Source organism: Urocampus carinirostris, chromosome 18 (assembly GCF_059441175.1).
Source record: "Urocampus carinirostris isolate Australia breed hairy pipefish chromosome 18, RoL_Ucar_1.0, whole genome shotgun sequence".
In the NCBI taxonomy this organism is placed as follows: domain Eukaryota; kingdom Metazoa; phylum Chordata; class Actinopteri; order Syngnathiformes; family Syngnathidae; genus Urocampus; species Urocampus carinirostris.
In genome coordinates this window covers 7,048,054-7,057,574 of record NC_142366.1, presented here as the reverse complement: position 1 = coordinate 7,057,574, position 9,521 = coordinate 7,048,054, and the positions used below count along the sequence as shown (strand labels likewise).

Here is a 9,521-nt window from a genome sequence, read left to right as displayed (position 1 = left end):
TCCGTACTCATCCTGGTGGAGAGAGAAGGAGGTGACACAGCCTTGATTTTGTTTAACCACTTTCTTTTACTTTTACTTAAACTATTGAAAATTATTCCTCACATGATATTTTCCTAAATAGATAAAAGTGAACTTCAAAATTACACTATTTTTTACATTCACTCTTTCTTTTTTACATTTTTAAAGACGTGGCTCATTACTTTCCCAAGTGGACAAAGGAGGAAGTGACACAGCCTGAAATAAAATAAAAATATGTATACATAATAATATTATATATAATATATATATTATAAATATATTTGTACAACATGACCTACTCTGAATTGTTCTGCTTTTGAGAAACATAGTGATCTTCGGGTGTCATATCCATAAATATATACAAGACACATTTCTTGTACAAGTTATGAAATTATCATCTATTATGAAATATTATTCCTCACATTTGTTCTTCAATAGACAAACTGAAAGGTGTTCTTTAAAATTAAACTTTTCAAGGAGTTTGCAATAACGTGGCTCTGTACTCCTAGTGGAAAAAGACGTAACGCATATTTTTTTGCCACGTTTACTTTTGTTATTTAACTACTGAATAATTTCAGATTTTTAAAACAGGAATAGAAAATTAAACTAAAACATGAGGAACAACCCCGGATCCGAAAACACCCTACGTTAAAGTTAATGATATCAAATTGTAATCCAGTCAGCGAACTAAATTATATTTTAATATATGTGTATTTACATACTTTTTTCCTTCCTTTTTTTTACTTTGGGGAAAAATATTTCAGAGTTTGTGGTGCACAGTTCAGCATACTCTAATTTTGCACAATCGTGCTGCAAATTGCACTATCTTCATGATGCACTTACAATTTGGACCAGTTTACAAGCACTAACTTGTAAATATCTTTGGCAATTTTCCTTTAAATCTTATTGTTTTTTTAATTAAACATGTCATTACCATAGCCTCTAAAATAAAAGCAAAATCGTGTTTTTAGTTTACTGTATTTACACAAATTAAAACAATAATTCTATTTTGAAATGCCAGCTGTGTTTAAGGAAATGTGTTTCAACTTTTTGCTTGTACACATGAGAACTCTTGTAAAACGTGCAGCTCTTTATTTTGTGGAGACTCTTAAACCTCACACTACCGTGTACATAATATATGGTCATGGCCAAAGATCCGCTGCTAAGTAAGCACATAAAAAATGTTGGAATTACATAATGCGATATTAAATGTGAAATGTTTTTCACTCCCTCAGTTGCAAGTGGCTCTTGGTGACCTTGGACAAAGCAATATTAATCATAGAAGCACCCTTCTCTATATAAATCGTGGATGTATAGAACTCGGGCTGCAGGGATTGCCCGCTACTGTTGTGATGGTTGGAAAACGTTGTACAATTAATGTAAAATCTCTCTTTTTTGTAATCAAATCTGAGCCCTTTTCCCCTTTTTGTGTACTGTTTTGTGGTGGAAGTCCATGACACTAGAGAGCAGTGCATTTTCTAATTTATCATCCATCCATCCAATTTCCGTTCCGCTTATCCCCATCAGGGTGTAACGGGTATAATGTTAATATAATATTAATATTGATTAATTGATTAATATTAATTAATGTAATATATAGAAATAATATTTCTATAGGAATTTCAACAAAACAAAAGTTAATATTACACCCGTTACAAGGGTAATAGTCAAGTCAAGTCAAGTCATGTTTATTTGTACAGCCCCTAATCACAAAGCGTCTGAAAGGGCTGCACAGACCACAGATTATTACAAACCACAGACTATTATGACACAATCTCCTGATCTAAAACCTACATGAGTGCAGGGAAAAAACTCAAAAACCTCAACATGAGGAAAATGAAGAAACCTTGAGAAGGGACCACACATGAGGTAATCCCCCTTCCAGGATGACCAGGCTGCAATGGATGTTGCAATAACATATAATACACAAATATTGTCAACATAAAATATAGGTTATTCATATGCTATAGAATAGAAGTCCGTTTTAAGTCTAGATTTAAACAGATCCACTGAGGTTGCAGATCGAATATCAAGGGGAACAGCATTCCACAGCACTGGGGCCCCAATGGAGAACGCTCTCGAACCTGCGGATCTCTTCTTGGCTCTTGGGATCACTTCCTGAGCCCGTGTTTCATTTTTTACATTTGTTAATCTGGGAAACCGACTGCTTCGACGCCACAAAACATAAATGAGATAACACATTTTTTTAATACACATAGACACCCATTTAAGTGCATAAAAAGCGAAATGAAATTTGAAATCTGAATACAACGTTAATATTTCTTGTAAGTGCGCTTGATGGGTGGGATTCGTTGCCCCTAAATCGCACAATTGGTTATCTAAGATGTCAATCACGCTTCGATCACTTTCTCAACGATTGTAGAGCCCTGAAAGCTGTTGACGTTTGTTATCAAAATTATTGAGATACTATTTTCACAGCCATTGAGACATTGTAAGGGTTAAAAATTGTCACAGGGAAATCCAAGAAAATTTGACTATCAACTGTTTATATTGTCGATGGGCAGGGTAAATTCCCTCCTCTTCCTCCCATCATTGGTGATCTCAGCTGTCAATCACACATCGCTCTTCACTTTCTGCATGTTTGTTGCGCTCCGAAAGCTGCGGAAGTTTCCCTACCGCTAATAACCTTACTTTCTTTTTAATCAAATACTCACCTGACACCCATTTCAATAGGTTTTAAGGTGAAACATAAATCAAAAGGATTTTCTTCATGATTCTGGAGCGAGGTGCTGGGGTGCTAACTGTTAGCATGTATGCTAACAGACAATATGCCCACCGCTTCATGTGGTGTCTTCATCTTCTCCGGAGATTTTACTCCCGGAGTTGGCATCGTGATACGCTGGCTTCGCTGTGGCCTGTGCCCGACTGAGGAAAAGCCAGGTGAGGCAAATTTGTTTTGAAGACAAGTTGTAAGGCGAGTTGAAAAAGTGCTCATAATGGCGCAGCTAGCTAAAGAAGCGGCTAGGCTAATGTTAGCTTTGTACAAGCAGCTGGAAGTGACAAGTAGGTGTTCATATTTTTATTTCATTAATGTCATGTTTTAGTTTTTCCTTCAAACGAATTTCAGTAAGAGTTGTGTTTTAAAACTGTCGTCGTACGAACGTCATCGAACATTTTTGTGTCTTACTATGAATTCCTACGTTTTTGTTGATCTTAAACACATCACTGGTTGTAGTCTTTTGGTGGCTGAGTTGTAGTCCTATTTTTTCCCCAACATTTTTATGTATTATCGTTTGTATACGCAAGGGGAAGGGGATTGTAAGTGGAACAAATCAGCAAACAAATATGTGAGTGAAGTTTCTAATCGAAGGCCGGTGTCAAAGAGTGGATTTAAGGGCAAAATAACCTAGTAGACGACCTCAGAGATTGAATTTGTCATAGCATTAAAAGTTGCTTTTATGCTGATGATGGTGAATTTAAATATTGAATTATATTTATTGACATTGATATAAACGTTGTGAAACATGCTATGCCACAGGGTTAGACATGGCACTCCAGGGTAAACATCCAATATAGATATAAGAGTACAAGAGAAAATACAGTCAGGATATTTCGGCAAAAACATTCGCAATGTAGACTGGCCTGAGTTATATATAGTGCAAGGGTCGGGAACTTTTTTTGACCCAACGAACCATTAAAGCAAAAATATTTAGATTTTTTTTTTTCACAAAATACTGCAATTGAGGATACCAACGTACAGTGGAACCTGGGTTCTCGACCATAATCCGTTGCAGAACCCTGTTCGAAAACCAATTTGTTCGATCACCGAAAATCGTTTTTCCCATTAAAAGTAATGTAAAATCGTTTTAATCCGTTCCAACACCCTGAATGCTTACGATGAACGTAAACATGAAGCTAACCCAGGCTAATCGTAGGTTCGCGTTAGCGTAATCTTCTGTGCGAAAGAAGAAATCATGAAAAATGTTCAAACAATGCACAATCAGTCTGTGTCAGTTAGTCCAGAAACTGATATTTATTCCAACTGAGACAATGAGAACATAACATGTATACTTTGCAACAAGTTTCAGGCACAAAATGTCATCAACTGAAATGTCAACGTAACAATCGCAAGGGGGTTACAGGTCTGAGATATGGTTTGCAGGCAGTTTTGTTAATATCTAAGTCTTTTTACCTGGGAACTGTATAAAAAAATAAATTGTGTCCATACTTGGGATTAGGGCTGCACATTTTTGGGGAAAAATACCTAATTGCGATTTTTCAGACCAAAATTGCAATTTCGAAGCCATTTTCGATTTTTAAAAGAAAAGTGCATTTTCTGTGCTGTTCTTTTTTTTTTCCCGGGGAGAACGTAAACATAGTCACATGCAAACATAACTTGAAATGACGTACTTGGAGACTGAGAGTATACGACTCTAACCAAATATCAACTATAGATGTACAGATAAAAACAGAATTGCAGTTGAATAAATGGTGTTGATTGTCTTTATAAAAAAGGACAACGAAATTGGAGGGCTATTCCTTTTAGTGTAAAAAAACAATTAAGAGGTTGGCACGCTAGATTTGGGTCCCTGTGACTATTCTAAGGTTTTTGTGATGATAAAAATACAAGAGTGAAAAATGTAGCTGTTTTCCACGAATAGTAAGAATCATGGGTAACGGATCTGGCGTTGTTGACTATCCACGTTTGGCATTGGTGGGTTAAGAGTTGTTTAACCTGGCTGTTAGCTTTGCCTTCCAACGCCACCTCAGTCAATTCCCTGATGTGATAAAAATCCAGGGAGCACACGCTGGTGATCAGCTTTTCTTTGCGCTCTACTGACTTCCCTCAGAGTACGATTTAAGTGATGAATTTATTTTCAATGTAACGAGCCACTGAAGCTACGAGATTTGGCGTTTGTTTTGTTGGCCATTTGTGCAAGCGCTGTTTGGCCAACTGGCAGCTTACACCAGCCTTTCAAAGTCGTGCACACACGTCTTATAAACTTTGCCTCGCGTTTATCAGTTGGTGCATTTAAAAACCTGCTTCTGATTGTCCGGCGATGTTAAAGTGCAAAATGTGACAATTCTTGTCGGCCAACCACTCCATCACTATGAATCCTTGAAAAAAATGCATTGTTTTGCGGTTACACTATCGCACTGTGTCACATCGCGATATCGATTAGATTTTGGTTAATCGTGCGGCAATACTTGGCATCTAAAATTGATGGGCGCCAGCCTTGATTCTTGTTGATTGCATTCTTCCTCCATTTGTTATAGGGCTGTTACTACTAGGAATTTCTGGAGACGATAAATTGTCACAAAAATAATCACGATTGACTAATGTATTGTCCCAAAAAAATTCCCTCTGCATTGCATGCAACTGTGATAATATTGGCTTAATATTAATACTGAACACGCTAATAAAGGAGAGCATTGTAATAGTCAAGAAATTATCAAGAAATCATTATCAACTTAACATTGTGTTCCATTCATTAAAACAAATGCCTCAGTGCACAATTTCAGCCTGTTAGGTTGAAAGATTTTGATGAACAATGCAGGGGTGAGGTAACAAGTTGTAAGGTCTTTGGCTCAACTTGTCAGTAATTAGGTGCAAAAATGATGTGCACTGATGAGAAAGAATACTCTCTTTTCAACACACACACTTAAAACGAATACAGCAGCAGAGCAGATAAATGTCTTCTTTTCTTCAAGTTTAAAGATTTTAACACTTTTAAAGTGAATGCAGATAACAACAGCAGCAGACAAATGGCCTCTCAAGTTCTTAGGCTTTGAAAACAAAAACTGGTAAACAGAAAAAGGAGGGATGTAACGAAGTAAGCATAGTTTCTCTTAGAAACTGTAAAACAATGCACAGTTTAAGCTGTTATCTTGAGATCAACTTGAATATGAACCTGTAAACTTAAAATTGTTTCGCTTGTTAGGTAGTACATCTTATCAAACCCCTCTTAGCGTGTGTTTGCTCCTTTCACTTGCACCTTCTTGAAATAAAGTTTGCAGACCGCTTCATAGATATTTTGGGGCTTACCGCTGGCGCTCGGTATAAATCCACAATGTGTCCAAAAATACTGAAGTGGTATGTGGTTTTGAATTTAAAAGTTGCGCCACCATAACAGATAGCCGATGTTGTTTGCTTGTTGTGCATCTCTGCACGTTGACGTCTTTTCCTCGACATTTCAGTCATGGGTGGTCACAAAGGGGGGTGCAAAGAAAAAAAACAACAGAAATCACTATTGTGAGAAATATTTCCGATTCGACGAATACAGTCTGTGTCAGACTTACGAACGAGATCCGGTCGATCCTTAGGAAGTTGGATTTATTCGTAAGTTGATTCAATGCTTTATTTTGTATGTTTAAGGTTTATACAAGTATATTTAAGGCTTGTATGAGTAACCTGTATTGTTTTTTTACTAAAAAAATGAACATTTCATGAAATAATATGCTAAAGATAAAGTTGAGTTTAACTTACTTTTGCAAGATGTGCTCGGACAGTTGGGTGGCTTCCTCCTCCGTGGTAAAAAGTGGCCGAAAAAAGTAATCCAACCATTTTCTCAACCGCTTCAAGCTTTCTTATTCCACTTTACACCAACCATATTGAATGGATGAACGAGATATCAAACAATAAAAATGTCAAAGTTCTTAGCGTGCTAGAGATACAGTACATGTCGTACTTTATGTTTACACACAAACTAGGAAGTAGAAGCCGGATTTCTTCTTTGGGCATCCCGAAAAAAATGTTCGTTCATATCTACTGTTTTACGAAAGTCGAAAGGTCATAAGAAGGGGAGCGTCCGTATGTCATATTTACGTTCCGGATATGATGTCACAAAAATCGATTACAGGGAGAAACGTCAATTTCATAAAATCGCCAAAAATAAAATCGTTGTTTGTTTTTTTTTTTGTTGTTTTTTGTTTTTTTCTCCCCATCCCCCTCCGACTATATATAGTGGACCAAACCTCATCTACTTCAGTATAGTCTTGGCTCTCGCTTGTGTGTCAATAAGTATTGCATGAATCATTGTTCTATTTATCTTCGAGCCATATATGGCTCACGAGCCAAAGGTTCCTGACCCCTGCACGCCAATCTCGTGCGTGTGCGTGTGTGTGTGTGCGCGCAGTGTTCTCGTTTGCCTGCGTCCTAGACGCATCATTTTTGCTGGGGACGCATAGTCTCAAATAAACGTGCTTCCCCAGGACGCAACATTTTTGACACAAAATTGTCATAATTACACATTTACATTTTTGTGTGTGTGTATATATATTGTGTGTGTGTGTGAGTATGTGTGTATATATATATATATATATATATATATATATACTGGACTGTCTCAGAAAATTAGAATATTGTGATAAAGTTCTTTATTCTCTGTAATGCAATTAAAAAAACAAAAATGTCATACATTCTGGATTCATTACACATCAACTGAACTATTTCAAGCCTTTTATTATTTGAATATTGCTGATTTTGGCTTACAGCTGAAAAAAACTCAAAAATCCTATCTCAAAATATTAGAATACTTCCTCAGACCAAGTAAAAAAATAATTTTATAACAGCAAAACTAAATTAAACATTTGAAAATGTCCATTGATGCACTCAGTACTTGGTTGGGAATCCTTTTGCACGGATTACTGCATCAATCCGGCGTGGCATGGAGGCAATCAGCCTGTGGCATTGCTGAGGTGTTATTGATGCCCAGGATGCTTCGATAGCGGCCTTCAGCTCATTTGCATTTGTAGGTCTGGTGTCTTTCATCTTCTTCTTAACTATACCCCACAAATTCTCAATGGGGTTCAGGTCAGGGGAATTAGCTGGCCAATCAAGGACAGTGATGCCATGGTCAGTGCACCAGTTACTGGTGGTTTTGGCACTGTGGGCAGGTGCCAGATCATGCTGGAAAATGAAATCCTCATCTCCATAGAGCTTTTCAGCAGATGGAAGCATGTAGTGCTCTAAAATCTCTTGGTACACAGTTGCATTTACTCTGGACTTGATGAAACACAGTGGACCAACACCAGCAGCTGACATGGCTCCCCAAACCATTGCTGACTGTGGGAACTTCACACTGGATTTCAAGCAACTTGGATTTTGCTCCTCTCCAGCCTTTCTCCAGACTTGCTTTCGTCTGAAAAGAGGACTTTGGACCACTCTGCAACTGTCCAGTGCTTCTTCTCCATAGCCCAAGTCAGACGCTTCTTCCGTTGTCTTGAGTTCAGAAGTGGCTTGACCATGGGAATACGGCTATTGTAGCCCATTTCCCGGACACGTCTGTGAACTGTGGCTTTTGATACCTGGACTCCAGCTTCAGCCCACTGTCTTTGAAGCTCCCCCAAATTCTGGAAGCGGCTCTTCTTCACAATTTTGTTAAGGCTGCGGTCATCTCTCTTGGTTGTGCAGCGTTTCCGGCCACATTTGTCCCTTCCAACAGACTTTTTGTGGATATGCTTTGAAACTGCACTCTGTGAACAGCCTGCTCTTTGAGAAATTTATTTTTGTGTCTTACCCTCCATCAGGAGGGTATCAATGATGGTCCTCTGGACAGCAGACGGATCAGCAGTCTTCCCCATACTTGTGATTTTGTTTACTGAACCAAGCTGAGTGTTTTTTAAGGCTCAGGAAACCCTCGCAAGGTGTTTCGAGATGATTCAGGTGATTAGTTGAATAGCCTACTTGTATACTTTTTTATGATATTCTAATATTTTGAGATAGGATTTTTGAGTTTTCTTAAGCTGTAAGCCAAATTCAGCAATATTCAAATAATAAAAGGCTTGAAATAGTTCAGTTGATGTGTAATGAATCCAGAATGTATGACATTTTTGTTTTTTTATTTGCATTACAGAAAATAAAGAACTTTATCACAATATTCTAATTTTCTGAGACAGTCCAGTATATATATATATATATATATATATATATATATATATATATATATATATACGTGTATCGAGTTGTGTGGTGAAAAGTCCGTCTTTTTAGAGAACCGTCTTTTTCGGCTCAACTCATTCAAGAGAGCCGGCTCTCAAACGGCTCACTTGCTTTGATGCATTATATTACGAATTATTATGTTGTATAAAGAAGTTAAGAAAAAAAGGAAGTATAAAAGGAGAAGTTGAAAAAAAGACAGGTTTGTAGTTATCCCTTTAATTGGTATACTACCAACAATAATTTGATGCAGAAAATGAATTAATAATTTGATGATTAAAACTAAATGAATATATAGATTTTTATTATATATTTGTCACCGATTTACAATTTCAACCTCGATAACACTAAATTTTGGGGACCCATAGATCTCTGTTGGGACCCATAGATTTTTGAGCATGCGAGTCACGTTTCAGAGGTAAAATGAACACTGTATATGTGTATATTGTCATTCTTGTACACGTGTATACAGAACGAAATGTCGATACATCTGACCCGCACAGTTTCCTTGAATGTACAGATATGAATAAAATGTTGTATTGAGTTGGAGTATTGAAGTACTAATAATATACTAAATAATTATAGCTATGTATAGTATTATACA

General features: G+C 37.0%; 1 protein-coding gene across 1 annotated transcript in view; it reads left to right on the top strand.

Annotated features, from left to right (window-relative positions):
• Positions 1 to 2,605: 2,605 nt before the first annotated feature.
• The window catches only part of LOC148348250 (enhancer of polycomb homolog 1-like), a 29,188-nt gene continuing 22,272 nt past the window's right edge, over positions 2,606 to 9,521 (top strand). The window contains exon 1 of the mRNA XM_088322213.1: positions 2,606 to 2,919. The gene's annotated coding sequence lies outside the window, so the exon portion shown is untranslated. The remainder of the gene's footprint in view (positions 2,920 to 9,521) is intronic.